This window comes from Lithobates pipiens, unplaced genomic scaffold (assembly GCF_037356315.1).
Source record: "Lithobates pipiens isolate NorthernLeopardFrog02 unplaced genomic scaffold, aLitPip1_a1.2 Scaffold_16, whole genome shotgun sequence".
NCBI classification, from domain to species: domain Eukaryota; kingdom Metazoa; phylum Chordata; class Amphibia; order Anura; family Ranidae; genus Lithobates; species Lithobates pipiens.
This window is the reverse complement of record NW_027507748.1, coordinates 364,712,264-364,728,979: the sequence shown is the minus strand read 5'-3', so window position 1 is coordinate 364,728,979 and position 16,716 is coordinate 364,712,264. Positions and strand designations below refer to the sequence as shown.

General features: G+C 46.8%; 1 protein-coding gene across 2 annotated transcripts in view; it reads left to right on the top strand.

Annotated features, from left to right (window-relative positions):
* Positions 1-12,317: 12,317 nt before the first annotated feature.
* YARS1 (tyrosyl-tRNA synthetase 1) overlaps positions 12,318-16,716 on the top strand; it is a 42,623-nt gene continuing 38,224 nt past the window's right edge. Inside the window, exon 1 of one of the 2 annotated variants that reach the window (XM_077482028.1) lies at positions 12,318-12,475. The gene's annotated coding sequence lies outside the window, so the exon portion shown is untranslated. Of the gene's footprint in view, positions 12,476-13,727; positions 13,748-16,716 lie in introns of those variants that run through there. The other variant, XM_077482029.1, reaches the window with a different exon arrangement.

The following is a 16,716-nucleotide window of genomic DNA, read 5'->3' as shown; positions in this document are numbered from 1 at the left end:
TGTAAAAAAATTATAAAGAGAAACAAATAAACGGCTGTAATTTTTCAAAGAAAAAAAAAGTGGGACCAAATTAGTGCAGGGACTACATTGAAGTCGCTGAGATTTGAAGTTGCACAGATATGAACAGTTCTCATTGGAAATCATGGGGTACGACTTGTCACGCAACTTTTCAATCCCAGATTGCATGAAAAGTTGCACTAGTGGAAACCTAGCCTGAACCCTGGTGCAGACTATCACTCATCTCTAGTCCTACTGCAGAATAGGAATCATGTTAGCTTTATGTTGTAGAATAACTTACCTTTGTTAATATATGTAGATAATGAATGATCAAAATCAATACAGCCAAAATAATTTTTGGTTTATTTTATTTATATGATATCAAAAAATAGTATTAGATACATTAACAACAGTATAGCATAGCATTAAAAAAACTCAATACCTCTACAGGCTTTAGACAAAACACTAAGAGCAGAAATATATATATTTAAAGAACTTATCAATGCAGTTAGTAAATAGCGTCCAATTGCCATGCTACTTCACCAACCGATGAAAGGAAGTATGAAGCAAATTGCTTGCGAACTCTGGTACCATCGCTGGATCCCCTAGTAGCACCGAGGTGTGCACTTTCCATGTCATGCATAAGGGAGTACCCATCACGTAGCCAAACATAATTGTGGAGCACGCATGCTGCTTTGACAGCAGTAATTGCGTTTTCAAGGTTTAACGCAATAGGTGTGTGTAACAAATGCCATTTATTGGCAAGAATTCCAAAACTGCACTCAGCCACCCTTATTTCCCTTGTTAGACAATAGTTAACCACTTAAGCCCCGGACCAAATTTACAGCCAAAGAACCAGGCCCCCTTTTTGCGATTCGGCAGTGCATTGCTTTAACTGACAATTGCGCAGTCGTGCGACGGGGCTCACGAACAAAATTGGCGTCCTTTTTTTCCCCACAAATAGAGGTTTTTTTTGGTGGTATTTGATCAACTCTGCAGTTATTTTTTGCGCTATAAACAAAAATAGCAAAAAATTTTTAAAAAATTCTATATTTTTTACTTTTTGCTATAATAACAATAAATAACTTTTTTCCTCAGTTTAGGCCGATACATATTCTTCTACATATGTTTGGTAAAAAAAAAAAAAAAAAAAAAAATTAAATCGCAATTAGCGATTGATTGGTTTGCGCAAAAGTTAGAGCGTTTACAAAATAGGAGATAGTTTTATAGCATTTTTATAAAAAAAATTTTACTAGTAATGGCGGCCATCAGTTTATTGTGACTGCTACATTATGGCGGACACATTGGAACATTTTGGGACCATTGTCATTTATACAGCAATCAGTGCTATTTAAATGCACTGATTCCTGTGTAAATTACACTGGCAGGGAAGGAGTTAATAATTAGGGGGCGGGGATGATGTGTGTGTTTTTTTAATGTTGGGGGTGTGGCTTGGCATGTGATTTCACTGATCGTCTTTCCCTATAATAGGGAACAGACGATCAGTGACAGCCACACTAGGAAGCACAGGGAGAGGTTTGTTTACACATACTTCTCCTCGTTCTTCAGCTCTGTGACCCGATCACGGGACACCAGCGGCGATCAGGTCCACGGGTCCCGCGGCCATGGAGCTCAGGATGGGCACTTAAAGAGCGTACGTTGATGTGCCCAGCCGTGACATTCTGCCGACGTAAATGTGCAGGAGGCGGGCGGTCCTTAAGACTTTCTTAGGTGTACTAAGATTTCTGTTGGAGTAAGGCCTCATTAGATGTTCCCCCAAAGCAAAAGCCTCATCTGCGATGAATACATAAGGTAGTGTGGGTTCAGTTGTGTCAGGAAGTGGACAGTTCTCAGGAAAATCTAGCCAATTATTTCGTAGCCTTTAAACAAAAGAGGAATTTGAAAAAATACGTGAATGGCAGCTACTTCCACAGGATCCTATATTTATATAGGTGAAGCAGTAGTTTGCCACGGCAAGCAGTACGAAGGAGCAATATTTTTTGTAATTGAAGAACATACTACCGCTACCAACAGGCTTAATGACATGTATGTGCTTCCCATCTATAGCTCCAATCCAATTCGAGAAATTGCACCGGTTCCTGTACTACGTCAAGGCGACTTCTAGCTGACTTGTACCCATAGGTTTCAATGGAAGTTGCTTGCACGTCCATCTTAATTTATGTGATTTTGATCCGACATTACACGTAGATTACCCAGGAAGTTGCCTTGAAGTTGGAGGCAACTCCGAGGCAATTTGAAAAAGCTTTGTGCGGCAAAACCACACCACTTTTCGTGCCTTTTTTAAATTAATGGCACCCAAACAAACATGGCACATTTTACCAGTGATGTGGAATCGTGGGCAGAATTGCCGCAATCCCAACACACTAGATGTAAATGGGGCCTAAGGGCAAAACTTTTTTTTTTGGATAGAATAGGGGAGGATTGTAACCCCTGTGAGTTTTTTTCCCACCATCTGTCTCAGGCTGGGGAGATTTCCTGTCACTTAGCCAAACAAAGTAAATAGAGAGGATGAATGTCTCCCTAAAGCCTAGTACAGACAATCAGAAAAGCGGAAGAAAAATACAGCTTTCGGATTGACCGTATGATAATCTGATCGTTAGCTTTGGAGAGCCAATCACAACAGCTCATCCGAAATTATCCGAAGGGACAAAAACACAAACATTTTTCTCATACAATACCAGAACAATTTCAGTTTAAAGTGATTGTAAGGGTTTTTTTTTTTTTTTTTTTTTTTTTTTAATGGGAAGAATGGTTGAAAACAGACAGCATGTCAGTTTTCATCTGATCTGCTGGAGGATGTCAAACGTATCGCCATCCATCTGTTTTGAGCGGATCTTGACGGATTGGATGGCAGGTGGGTGTCAGCCAACATCTTCCTGCTCATTACAAGTCAATGGGTAGCCCACTCAGATCCGCTTAAAAAAAAAAAAAAAAATACAAGCAGATCTGAGCAGGTCTATCCTGTGAAAGGGGCCTTATGGGTACACACAATAAAAAAAAAAAAAAAAAAAAAAAAACACTAACATGGGTTCTAATCCCTCTCCATTCTATCCAATACTAATAAAGAAGTGCTGCCATTAGCTGTAGTTGAACGAGTCAGTGGAAGTTCCCACCTCATGGACCACCATAAGAGGGAAGAGCCTTGCTCCAACACACAGACATGAGAGGAGAGTGCTGGGAGACCGTTAGTTCCAGTACATGAGGTAGGCCCGAGTCCTGGGACAGAACACCAACATTTACCTGCGAAGTACCCGCAGGACGGAGACGCCACGACAAGTATAGAGTGAGCTCCAGACATCTCATGTCTCCCTCGAGGTCTCCCGGGAATGATCGGTGTGGTGGGGAACAGCTGTGATCACCGATCTCCTTTGTATTGATTTTTAGCTGAAGACCACTTCTTCTTCTATTCCTCCCGCGGCTGTCAGCTAAAAAGCTATACAGGGAGATCGGAGATCACAGCTGTCCTTTCTGCTGCGCACCGATCATTCCCAGCTGGTCTGTCTGTTCCTCCCCCGGCCCCCACCATGTCCTTCTCCACCCCCATTCTCCTCCGGCCCCCTCCATGTCCTTCTCCATCCCCCTCCCCTCCTCTCTCACTGGCTGGGGGGGGGGGACTAGTAATTGGACAGTGAGCGAGTTCGCTCCTGTGATTACTTGCTCAGTTTGTGAATGAATGAACAGGAGCCTGTCTCCTGTTCATTCATCTTTAGTGCTGAGAAAGAGATTGGGGAAACTGTGTCCTCGGTGCCTTTGTCTGTCTCAAATGGGACATCTCACCAAAGCCCCCAAAAAATATAATAAAAAATGAAAAAGTGTGAAAAAATAAAATAAACTACTGACACCACTCTCCCATGCCCTACCAACACTGTCCACTGCCCCAACCCCCTCTCCTCAAAAAGCATTGTTAAAAACAAATTAACCACTTGCCAACCAGCCCATAGACGAATGACGGCTACAGGGAGGTTGCATAACTCTGGGAGGGCATACAGCGACGTCCTCCCAGAATCCCGCACTTGCGTGTCCCCCTGGGGCACACACACAAGAACATCTGTGACCACCAGGTCCGCATCCAGGAAAACGGCTGCTGATAGCATCCGTTTACCACGTGATCGTTCAGTCAAATGACAGAGCGATCACATGTAAACAAACCAGCGTGATATCCGGTTCCTCTCTCCCCTCTCCGCCCAGTGTGAGCAGAGAGGGAAGAGATTGGTGGCAGCAGCACTGTGGGCTGGATGTCAGAGCCACATCCATCCATCCATCCATCCATCCATGCTCAGCCATAATCTAATACCCTGCCTCTGTATGTGGCCAGGCTGTGGAAGTCTCACACGTGTATCACCGTACTCAGGAGGAGTAGGAGAATCTATTTTGGGGTGTCATTTTTGGTATTTACACGCTATGTGACAACTTTGTGTAAAAAAAAAAAAAAAAAAAAAAAAAAAAAAAAAGGGTTTAACCTTTTCCCGCCCGCCGGCCTTCATATGACGTCCTTGACTTTGTGTGGGGATATCTGAATGATGCCTGCAACTACAGGCATCGTTCAGATATCAGTTTTCAGCTGGCGATTCCCTACACCATAAAAATGATCATAGCGGCTGTTCCACTGCTTGATCGTTCTTACGGTAGATGAGAGGGGACGACCCTCCTCCCGCTGCCCTCCAGTGCTTCTACCGACTCACCGATATGATCGAAGCCAGGATGGGCTTTTTTTTTATTTCAGGCTTCCCAGCCTAGAGGTGAGATGTGGGGTCTTATTGACCTCATATCTCACTGTAAAGAGGACCTGTCATGCCATAGTCCTATTACAAGGGATGTTTACATTCTTTGTAATAGGAATAAAAAAAAGTGATCAAAAAATATATTTTTGGGGAAAAAAAAGGGAGGGGCGGGTGCTGTGTCAGTCGGTAAATTACAGAGAAAAGGATTTTACGGTGAGTACAAAAATCCTATTCTCTCTTATATTCACCGACCGACACAGCTCCTCTCTGTAACAAAATGGGACATCCCCAAGCAGTGCCAAACGAGGGGTGGGAAAAACAGCATAAAAACCTTCATCCACCATGGTAGGTGGGAACTAGTGAAACTAAACCCACAAAAAACAGCAGTGCATCTTCAACAGGAGTGATCCCCAAGACCGCAGCCAACTGCGGAAGTAATGCAACAGTGCATAAACATAACAGTACTGCGTTTTTTCGAAAAAAACTGGAAAAAATAAAATCGGTTGCATATTCAATTGCAACTACATGGCCGCCTGCAAAACTTTATGGCCAAAACAGGCATCAGCCGATGCACTGATGTCTACCTGGTAAAACTTGGTAAACGTATGGACAGATGACCAGGCCGCCGCCTTACACACCTGAGCGACCGACGCTTGGTGTCGGAAGGCCCAAGACTTTCCGATTGCCCTTCTGGAGTGGGCTGTGACCGGAAAGGGGGGCACCTGCCCCTTCGAGGCATAGGCTTGTACTACAATCTGTCTGATCCACCTGGAAATGGTGGCCGACGAGACCGCCATGCCTTTCTTGGGACCAGCTACCAAAACAAACAATGAGTCTGACTTCCGAAAGGGAGCCGTGGCAGACAAATACACCTTCAGGGCCCTAACCACGTCCAAAGCGTAAAGGGCCACCACGATGGTAATACAATGTCCAATGTCCATATTGATATGAAGAGGCCAAGGCCACCTTCGATAGAAAGGACGGTTGCGGACGCAACCCCACCTTATCCCTGTGGATAACCATATAGGGCGACTTGCAGGACAAGGCCGCCAATTCCGAAACCCTCCTGGCCAAGGTGATGGCCACGAGAAAGACCACTTTCTGGGAAAGAGTCAAAAGGGGAATCTCCCTGAGATTCTCAAACGGCGGTTTTTGAAGCGCCAACACCGGGTTCAAATCCCATGGGGGTAGCGGTGGACGCACCAAAGGGACTACGTTTTGTACCCCCTGAACGAAGGTGCTCACTAAGGAGTGCGATGCCAGGGGTCGTTGGAAAAAGACAGGTAAGGCTGAGATTTGCCCTTTGATGGTGCTTAATGCCAATCTCGGGTCCACTCCCTGCTGGAGAAACAGCAGGATATGGAAAAGGATCGCGGATGCCATGCTTTCTCCTCACACATGGAGATGTAGGCCTTCAAGATACAATGGTATATCTCCCGAAGAAGATTTCCGTGCCCTCAACATAATTGGAATCATCGAGTCCGACAGACCCCGGTTCCTCAACACCTGGCTCTCAATGGCCATGCCGTTAAAGCCAGCGATGGTAAAGCAGGATGGAAAATTGGACCTCGAGATAGGAGGTCCTCTCGCAACGGCAGTCACCAGGGCGCGTCTGCCACCAGACGCACCAGGTCTGCGTACCAAGGACAATGAGGCCAATCTGGGGCAACCAGTATTACTGGGATCCCCTCGGCTTCCACTCTGCGAAGCAGACATGGCAACAGTTTCAGTGGAGGAAAAGCATAAATCAGCTGGTACTGATCCCCACGGAGCCATCAGCGCGTCTGCCCACGTATCTCTTGTCTTGCACACAAATCTTGGCACCTTCCGATTGAGACGGTAGGCCAGTAGATCCACATCTGGTGTTCCCCACTTCAGGCACAGCAGCTTGAATTTCTCCAAATGCAAAGCCCATTCTCCTGGGTCCAGCATCTGTCGACTCAGATAGTCCGCCTGCCAGTTCTCCACCCCCAGGATGTAAATGGCCGACAGGGCCGGTACGTGTCGCTCTGCCCACCGAAGTATGTGATCGACCTCCCGAGCAGCGGCTGAGCTTCTTGTTCCCCTTGGTGATTTATGTATGCCACAACCGTGGCGTTGTCAGACTGTATCCCGATTGGACGCCCTTGAAGACTCACCGACCATGTGTGGAGACACAACCTGATCACTCTCAATTTGAGCAGATTGATCAGCAACTCGGATTCTTTCGTCGACCAGAGGCCGTGAGCTGACTGAATCCCCATCACTCCACCCCAGCCGGATAGACTGGCGTCCGTAGTGATCACCGTCCATTTCAGAGGAAGGAATGATTTTCTGGACTGAATCACCGGGAACCTCAACCACCAGATCAGAGAGTCCCTGACTGGCTCACCTGGATCTGTCGATCTAGGGAAAACTGAGATTTGTCCCATTTTAACAAGATCTCCTTCTGCAGCACTCTGGTGTGGAACTGGGCGTAGGGTACTGCCTAGAAGGAGGCTACCATGAGTCCCAGTACTCGCATGCAAAACGGGAGCGACGACCACTTACGGTTCATCAGTAGTTTGACCGCGGATCTGAGAGTCTGCAATTTGTCTGAAGGGAGAAAAACTCTCGCTTTCCTGGAGTCCAACAGCAAACCTAGGTACTCCAGATGCTGGGTCGGTACAATCACTGACTTCTTTATGTTCAACGGCCACCCAAATTCTTGCAGGGTCTGCATGGTGATCGCCACATTCTCCTCTAATTCTGAGGGGGAAGATGCTCTCAGGAGGAGATTGTCCAGGTAGCCCACAATCGCGATCCCACGTTGTCTCAGCAACGCCAATACTGGAACCAGAACTTTGGTAAAGACTCGGGGGGAGCTGATGCCAGACCAAAAGGAAGAGCCACAAATTGTTAATGGGCTTCCCCGACTGCAAAAACGCAGAAATTTTTGATGCCGAAGGCACATGGGTATGTACAGGTACGCATCCTAGATGTCTAAGGACGTCAGGGAGTCCCCTTGATGGAGCGCAGCGACTACTGAGCGAACTGATTCCATTCTGAATCTCTGCACTTTTATAAAGTGATTGAGGGCTTTCAAGTCCAAGATCGGACGTACCCCTTCCTTCCTGGGAACCACAAACAGATTTGAGTAGAATCCCTGGAAGCGTTCCGAGTCCGGAACTGGTACAATCACCCCACGATTCAGTAAATCCCTTACCGTCCCCAACAGGGCCTCCCGGCGAACCGGGGATACGGGTATGCTGGAGGGGAAGAATCTGTTTGACGGCCAAGAGAGAAACTATCTTGTAGCCTGTGGAAATCAGATCGCAGACCCATTGGTCGGATAACCAGGGAGGACCACCGGGCTGCAAACTCCCGAAGGCGACCCCCCACCCGAGACATGGGTGGGGGCAAACCTTCATGCGGTAGCCCTTTTATTCACAGGCTTGCGGTTCCAGGGACGTTTTTGACCATCCATGGGCATCCTGACGGGCTGGGGACGTTTCGTCGAAGCTCCGGGCGTACAAAAAAGCCGCTTGTGAGCGGAAACAGTGGGCCCTTGCCTACGGCGTGGCTCCTTAGCTTTCCTGGCCTGTGGGAGTAGTGTACTCTTACCACCAGTGGCATTTTTAATAATGTCATCCAACGAGGCTCCAAAGAGACGGTTGCCAAGGAAAGGAAGGTCCGTCAGGGCTTTTTTGGATGCCTGGTCAGCAGACCAGCATTTTAGCCAAATCAGGCACGTCAGCACCACAGCTGACACTGAAGCCCTGGATAATAGAGGGAGAGTATCCAGGGCCGTGTCACAGACATACTTAAGGCCTTGCACTAGTTGATCTGCTAGTTCCATGCAGACAGGGGAGGCCTGTTGCTCTCCCAATTCACGGTGCAAACGTTTTGCCCACTCAGTCAGTGTTTGCGACACCAGTGCAGATGCCAGTACAGGTCGCACAACTGACCCCACGACCGTAAACAAGGAATGAGCCACCGCCTCGGCCTTCCTATCTGTGGGATCCTTGAATGCAAGAGAGTCCCCTCAACCGGGATCGTGGTCACTTTATTTAACCAGGATACTGGGGGGGTCCACGACCAGAAAAGCCGACCGTTTAAGAAGGCTTTCCTCAAAGGGGTAACGCACCGCCATGTATTTGGGGACCAAAAAGGTCCGTTGTGAGCGACCCCATTCCTTGTAAATGAACTTGTCAAAATAAGTCAGATACGGAATACCTTAGGTGAACGTGCTGGCTTGCGGGACCCAAAAGGGACAGGTACAACAGCTGTGATAAGTGCTCCAACAAGCGCTTTGTCGCACATGGACCCGGACGGGGACTTATCCTCACTGTCCGAACGGTCCTGGTCAGCGTCATCTGACAAGACAAAGCAGGGGTCACCGGCCTCAGCAGGACCCAAGTCTGCGTCAGAGCTCTCCCGAGAGGAGGGGGGGCAGGGGCCGCTTTTTAGCACTTTTCTTCCTACACACCGCCTCTATCTTGGCAACTAACGAATTAGGGACCGCCGTCAGGGTGTCCATAGGGACTGCGCAGTCCGCAGGTGACCCAGTTGCAATTGCCTGGATTTCGGGGGAAGAAACACCAGTTTCTGAAGCCATGATGACCCTACCCTATCTGTCACCCGAAGAAGACTTAGGACAGTGGCAGTCCCACCCTCCTTGCTGCCGCTGACTGAGGGGTTCTAAACCGCCAGACTCACCACCCTGAGGAGTTCTGCGCTGTTTTACAGCAGTGCCTGTAGATCCCTAGCGCTCCCAGATGCAGAGGGTCCAAAGCTGTGTTGGTGGCAGTCCATCAGCACGATCAGTGAAAGTGTCCAGATTACACAGAAAGCCTCCCAATCACTCTGTGATGACAAAACAGGAAGCTGAGGGCACAGGAGCTGCTGCTGCTAGAGCACAAAAAAAACATGGTCCGGCTTCAAGAAAATGGCCGCCAGTGTTCTGAATAGGGAATCACCGGGAAAATGGATGCCTGAAGCCCAGAAGCATGCTATCCCTTGCCCACACTGAAAATGGCCACCAGCCAGCTCCATGAGAGGCAGAAAGAAAACATGTGGCAGACACAGCGCTGCACCAACACAGGGGCAAACCTCACAGGCACCCTCCAGGATTAAGGCACACAGGACCCAGGCACCCCAACACAGCCAGAACCCAGGTGAGAGCCCAGGACACACACACACACACCGCTCAGTACATGTGCAGCCCCCCTCCCCCCGTGAGGGGGGAAAGGAGGGGAGTTAAGGACAGGGGAGAGAAGAGAGTGGGGCCCCTGAATCGACCTCCCAGGGAATGCCCAGCTGCTCAAACCTGCCGAGACAGGGAGAGCTGTACTTACCAATCCTGAAGAGCTGGGAGACATTCCATTGTAGCCAACTCCTGATCAGTACAGGGAAGTCTACTGGCCCAGCATACTGTGACGCAGACATCAGTAGCCCGGTCATATGTATGCACCGGAGCATAAAAGCTCACGACCACCTCTGGAGCTGAGGTATGTCGTGGCCTGCCGAGCCATAGCTGTGACCTGCACACGCTCGCTCGATGGCCGGAAGTGGGGAGACTACAATGATAAGTGAACCAGCCTGTCACCCAGCCGGCTGTTGATAGAAGATCACAGGATCATTCATCTTGCGCAAAAAGCCAAGCTTCTGTATAAAAATAAAAAAAAACAGGGACCTATGGGCCCGCAGGGTTCCTAGGTGTATCTCCTTCACTAGGCAACATAAAACTGAGGCTGCTAGGGCAGACTGTGGGGATTGTAGCCTAGGGACCGCCCCCTGGGAGAACTAAAAGTTCTGAAACAACTCTGCCTAGTAATCTCCAGTGATAGGGCTAACGGCCCATTTTGTTACAGAGAGGAGCTGTGTCGGTCGGTGAATAAGAGAATTTTTTTTTAAATTGCCCCTGTCCCCGTGTGCTCGCGTGCAGAAAAACGCATACGCAAGTCCCGCCCACATATGAAAACAGTGTTCAAACCACACATGTGAGGTATCGCTGCGAACGTTAGAGCGAGAGCAATAATTTTGGCTCTAGACCTCCTCTGTAACTCAAAACATGTAACCAGTAAAAAAAATTTAAAAAGTACGCGTCGCCTATGGGGATTTTTAATTAGCGAAGTTTGGCGCCATTTCACGAGTGTGTGCAATTTTGAAGGGTGACATTTTCTGTATCTATTTACTCGGCGTAACTTCATATTTCACATTATGCAAAAACTTTTGGCTAACTTTGTTTTTTTTTTAAAGCACAAAATAGTTTTTTTTTCCCAAAAAAAACACGTTCGAAAAAATTGCTGCGCAAATACCATACGAGATAAAAAGTTTCAACGACTGCCATTGTATTTTCTGGGGTCTTTGCAAAAAAAAAAAAAAAAAAAAAAGATATGTTTTGGGGTTCTATGTAATTTTCTAGCAAATAAATGATGATTTTTCTACATGTAGGAGAGAAATGTCAGAATTGGCCTTGGTGCTCCAGAAAGCCTGAAGGTGCTCCCTGCATGTTGGGCCTCTGTATGTGGCCACACTGTGTAAGTCTCACACATGTGGTATCGCCATACTCGGGACTAAAAGCAGAATGTGTTTTGGGGTGTAATTTGTGGTATGCATATGCTGTATGTGAGAAATAACCTGATATGAATTTTGTGAAAAAATGAAAAAACAAAAAACTTGATTTTGCAAATTGTGGGAAAAAAAATGCCAACTTTAAAAAACTCACCATGCCTCTTACTAAATACCTTGGAATATCTTCTTTCCAAAAAGGGGTCATTTGTACTTTTCTGGCATGTTAGGGACTCAAGAAATGAGATAGGCCATTGGTACTTCAGGTGTGATCAATTTTCAGATATTGGCACCATAGCTTATGGACTCTATAACTTTCACAAAGACCAAATAATATACCCTAATTTGTACCGTACTTATTTTTACCAAAGATATGTACCAGTATAAATTTTGGCCAAAATTTATGAAGAAAAAATACTAATTTGCAAGATTTTATAACAGAAACAAAGAAAAATTCATTTTTTTTTTTTTACAGAATGTTCTGTCTTTTTTCTTTTATAGCGCAAAAAAAAAAAAAAAAACTGCGGTGATTAAATACCGCCAAAAGAAAGCTCTATTTGTGTGAAAAAAGGACAAACATTTCATATAGGTACAGTGTTGCATGACTGAGTAATTGTCATTCAAAATGTGAGAGCAGCGAATGCTGAAAATTGGTCTGGTTAGGAAAGGGGGTTTAAGCTCCCAGTGGTCAAATTGTCAAAAAAAAAAAAACTACTGAAAACGTCCACATACCACCCACCCCCTTCCCCAGAAACACTGCGAAAAAATATTGAAAAGGTGATTTAAAAAATATTTTGCCGCCGGGGTGGGGGGCGTTTGCGGGCGTGAAGCGCCATCTCCCTTAAATACGTTTCTGCAGGTTGTGATGTCTGGAGCTCCAATACACAAGACTGAGGAGGAGAAGGAACCGGACAGCCCAGAAAGGACACAGCCACTTCTCTCACTGCCGCCTCTACCTGGGACTTCTACTAGAACGACATCCCGGCTTCCCTCACTCTGCGCCAACATCCCACCGTTACCTGCTCTGCACTCTTTCCTGGAACTTTTCATGTGCACGCGCACCTACTCAGACCAAGGAGCGCGAGCAGGCAGGCTTAGCTGAGTGCCGAACGCATCGATGTGAATGCCTGATGCAATCCGTGACAACTAGGAACTGTATGGTCGGCTGTACACACGTGAGCCGGAGAGGAGAAGCTCTGAGGCCGGTAATATAATGAAAGGGCGACTCTCCTTTATTATCTGATCAGAGATGTGACTTGTGTTTTATGTAGTGGGTAGCAGTCTACAGTGATGGAGGGAGGTGGGGGGCTGCTAAGTCCTATGGAGGTACCAGAAGGTACGTCTATCCTGTGATAGGGCCTCCTGCTCTCCATGCTGCTTGTCTGAGGTACTATGGATGTGGTGACAGTTGGTCCAGGCCACATTTCATGAGTATTGGGTGTTGGTGTTGGGAGGCTGAGCACAGGAAGTCCATGATTCCTTAGGACTACAGTTGGAAATAGATCCTCTGATCAGTCCCAGAAGGAAGTCCTGAACTTCAGTGCTGAGGACCAGCAGATACCACAATGTATACTTACCACCAGTGGTGACCATAGGCGTGTGTTATAGGCTTCGACTGTGAGGCTCTTCACTCCATTCTTCATGTATTCCATGAGGTTATATAAACAACTGAATGTCAAAGCTAACAAATCAATCACTTAAAGTGTTTGTTCTCCTCAGACATCAAGAATGAGTAAAGCAAATCCTTCAGTAGTGTGTATTTGCCATAATCCAAAGCACTGAGTGTCATTCTTTCTCTGAATGAGTCTCTTCTTTGTGTGTAAGTCCACAGAATCTGGGGTGATGGTTCCCTGTGAACCTTACTGTGTAAGGGGGGTGTCTATTGCCTCCATTAAAGCAAAATTCCACCCAGAAGTGGAACTTCCGCTCATTTGTCTCCTCTCCCCCTCCAGTGCCACAATTGGAACCTTTCAGGGGGGAGGGGGGACAGGATACCTGTCTTTCACAGGTATCCTAATCCCAGTTCCTGGAGTCCGGACCGCAGCCCATGATGTCGCCATGGGTCTCCCTCCTCCTCTCCTTTTCAGCGAGCCAGTAGGAGAGAGGAGCGGAACCTCGGACTTGTGCAGTAGGGTTCCTGACGTGAAGCCATAAGGCTACACTGCCAGGTTCCCTTACCAGCAATGGCACTCGACAGCTGATGGAAACATCAGCTGTGGGTCGACGTCGCTGGACTTCAGGACAGGTAAGTGTCCTATTATTAAAAGCCGTATGTGTAGCTCCTGGCTTTTAATTTAATATTATTTATTTTTTTGGTGGACCTCCGCTTTCAGGTTCCAAATTAAACTAAGCCCTGTGTTATATTCCGTGCAGTGTGTGACATCATATCCCCCACCCCTTACCTTCTGAAGCTGAGAAAAATCCTTTGATCTGTGTGTTTTGAAGGCTGTGGAGAAGAGAGTGCTGCAGATAAACAGGTACAACTAAGTGCTCATGCACACGGACGTTTTAAAAAACTGGCTGCAAAGCTAGCTCCGACGCCTGGAAAAATCGGCGTTAAAAACTTGATTTTTACCGCGTTTTGCATTGACGTTTTTGCGGGTTTTTTAGCGTTAAGTAGCGTTTTTTAAAGAAACACATCTCTTGGCTATAGCACTCAGAAAACAAAGAAAATATGTTACACGTTTGTGCACGTTTTTGCGCGTTTTTACCCGATTCGCGTTTTTACAGCTCTAGCTCCGCGCCACGGAACGCACTGGTCCTGTTTTTTTTTTTTTTTTTACAGCTTAAAAACGCTTATGCCATTTGCAGCTCAAAAATGCCTAGGTGGGCATGAAGCCATAGACTAACATAGACAGGTGTTTTTAAGCTGCAAAAAACACTCAAAAAAGCGGCTGTAAAAACGTCCGTGTGCATGAGTACTTATAGTGGATCTTCACCCTGTAAACAAAATTTCCCTCCTCTCCACCTCTAGCTACACAAGCCTTTTTTTTTTCCTTGTAAAGTGTACAGCCCTACCCCATCCCCTTGCATATGTAGCGCCACCCCCCGAAGGAGCCGCTTGGTAAATTTGGGTTTTCTGATCTCTGCCTCAACCCCAAGAATGACCTCAGCCCCTCTGGCACAACTGGTTAAATTACTGCAAACACATTTAAAGATGCATGTGGAAAATACTGTTATCCTGGCTGTAGGTTATCACCAAAAAACAGACACACACCTGGTAGTGATAAACAAATTAAATCTATTATCATGGTTTAGAGCATATGGAAGTTTCCAACACTGTTAAACCTTTCTGCAAAGAATTAATACATTAGCAAAGACAACCATCAATACTTAGATTACTGCACTTTTCTAAATGTACAGATGCTGTGAGGGAGGAGAGAAGATCTATCAACTTCTCAGCTCCTTCTGTGCCATAAACACCATTGCAACTAACAATACACAAATAATAAATGTGTTAACGGGTACAGTAAGCACAGTTCTGTAATGTTACAGGTCCTGAGTTGAAGGGTACTAGTGTCTTCTGCTAAAAGAGTAGGTTTAATCAATCAAAAGTGAGACAGTAATCCTCTAGGAAATCCTGCTAGGTAGTGGTTTGTAAGAACAGAATGGCTAAGTGGCAGCTCCAAACAAGCCTCCTCTGACAGTAGAAAGGGGAATAGATGTCTGCATGCAGTGTCTGTACTGTGCTAATAAAGATGTTGGATTTACACCCCCTCACCAATCCTCTGGTTGATGACACAATGGAAGTCCCAAATGGTGGCTCAGGCTCCTGGCAATGTTTTAAGGCACTTGATCACCTCCTGTCGGCCGATCAGGATAGCTAGTATCTTAACTGGCAGGGTGATGGGACAATGGCCAACAGGACACCTGGATGGGTCTTGTGATCCCTGAAGCGGTGTGGGTTGTCTCTGCAGGGCTAGATGGTGCTGAGTTGCTGAGCAGGGTCCCTGGGCTGAACGGTGCAGGACCGTGTGGGTGACACTGTTCCTTTTCTCCTTTTATCCCCAGTCTCTTGGCAGCACTCTCAGGAAAAGCGTGTCTCTTTCTCCCTCTCTCTCTCAGATGCTGGTAGACAGTGTGTGTCTCTCTGATGCCGTGTACACACGACCGGACCTTCCGGCAGACTAGGTTCGGCGGTCTTACCGACGGACTTTCGGCTGAGCTGACGACTTTCCAAACAAACGGAATTGGTGATACATGAACGGACTAAGTCCGTTCGAAAGTCTGTTAGTTTTGAACGTGGTGACGTAAGACGGTACTAAAAAAGGAAGTAAAATATCCAGTAGCCAATAGCTTCCCTTGCGTCGTATTGGTTCATCGACCAGCATACAGACAAACGGTTTTCCCAATAGGAATTGAGTACGTCGGACAGATTTGAAACATGTTCTATTTCTAGATCCGTCTGATTTTTTTTTTTTTTTAAAGAAAAACGATCGGATTAGCCCACACACACACACGATCGGATTGTCCGGACTAATTCCGTTTGGACCTAGTCTGCCGGAAAGTCTGGTCGTGTGTATGCGGGCATTAGGTGGAGTCCCACCACACAGTCCCGTCGCCTCACCACTCCTATCCTCTGTCTAACTCTCCCTGGTAATCTCAAGAGAAATGTGGCTTTCTCACCCTCTGGGTCACACGGTCCATGGTGTCAGCGTGTGTCTCTCCTCTCAATCAGATGCTGGACAACTCTCCTCAGACAGCCCCCCTTAGATCTTCTGTCAGCACTCTCTCTATAGTGCTGTGTGGAAAACCTGTCTCTCGTTCAATCATCTCAGCACTTCCCTCTCTTCAGTCTACTGTCAGCACTCTCTCTGTAGTGATGTGTGTGAAAAACCTGTCTCTCACCCTCATTTACCTCATTTACCTCATCACTTCCTGAAAACTCCCCTTTTTCCCAGTGTGCTTTGTGTCTCTTGAGTTTTCTGGAAGGACAAGTCAGAATCTGTCTCCATCTTGTGGCCAAAAGCAGAAATTGCATTACAACATGCCTGCTACATACTCCCCCCACCAAAGAACCTTTGGTCCCCAAAAGAAGGACAGAGTCTATCAACATATAATGTCCACATCCGTTCCATTGTATTTTTGAAAGCATGTGAGGCAAAAACAGGTTAGTACATGTAAGAAAACAAGCAATTGGTATGCACGAATGAACCTGGCAAGGAACCTCCCACCATTTGTCATAAGAGGTGAGGTTGTCTTGCCCACAAGCCACCAATATTGGGATGGCCCACCTAGATGTGCCAGGAGGTGAGTTGGAGTTGCCCTCCACTAAACCTGTAGTGGGAAAGATTGCAGGCTGTGCATGATGTGAGGATTGCTTCTTTATAACTTTCCCCTAAAGTATTGTATGTCAGCCTTTTTGGTGGGCGAATTGTTCGCTTTCCTCTCTGCTCTTTGGGCTCAGGCGTTTCGGTTTAGTAGTCTCTTTTCTCTCTCTCTCTCT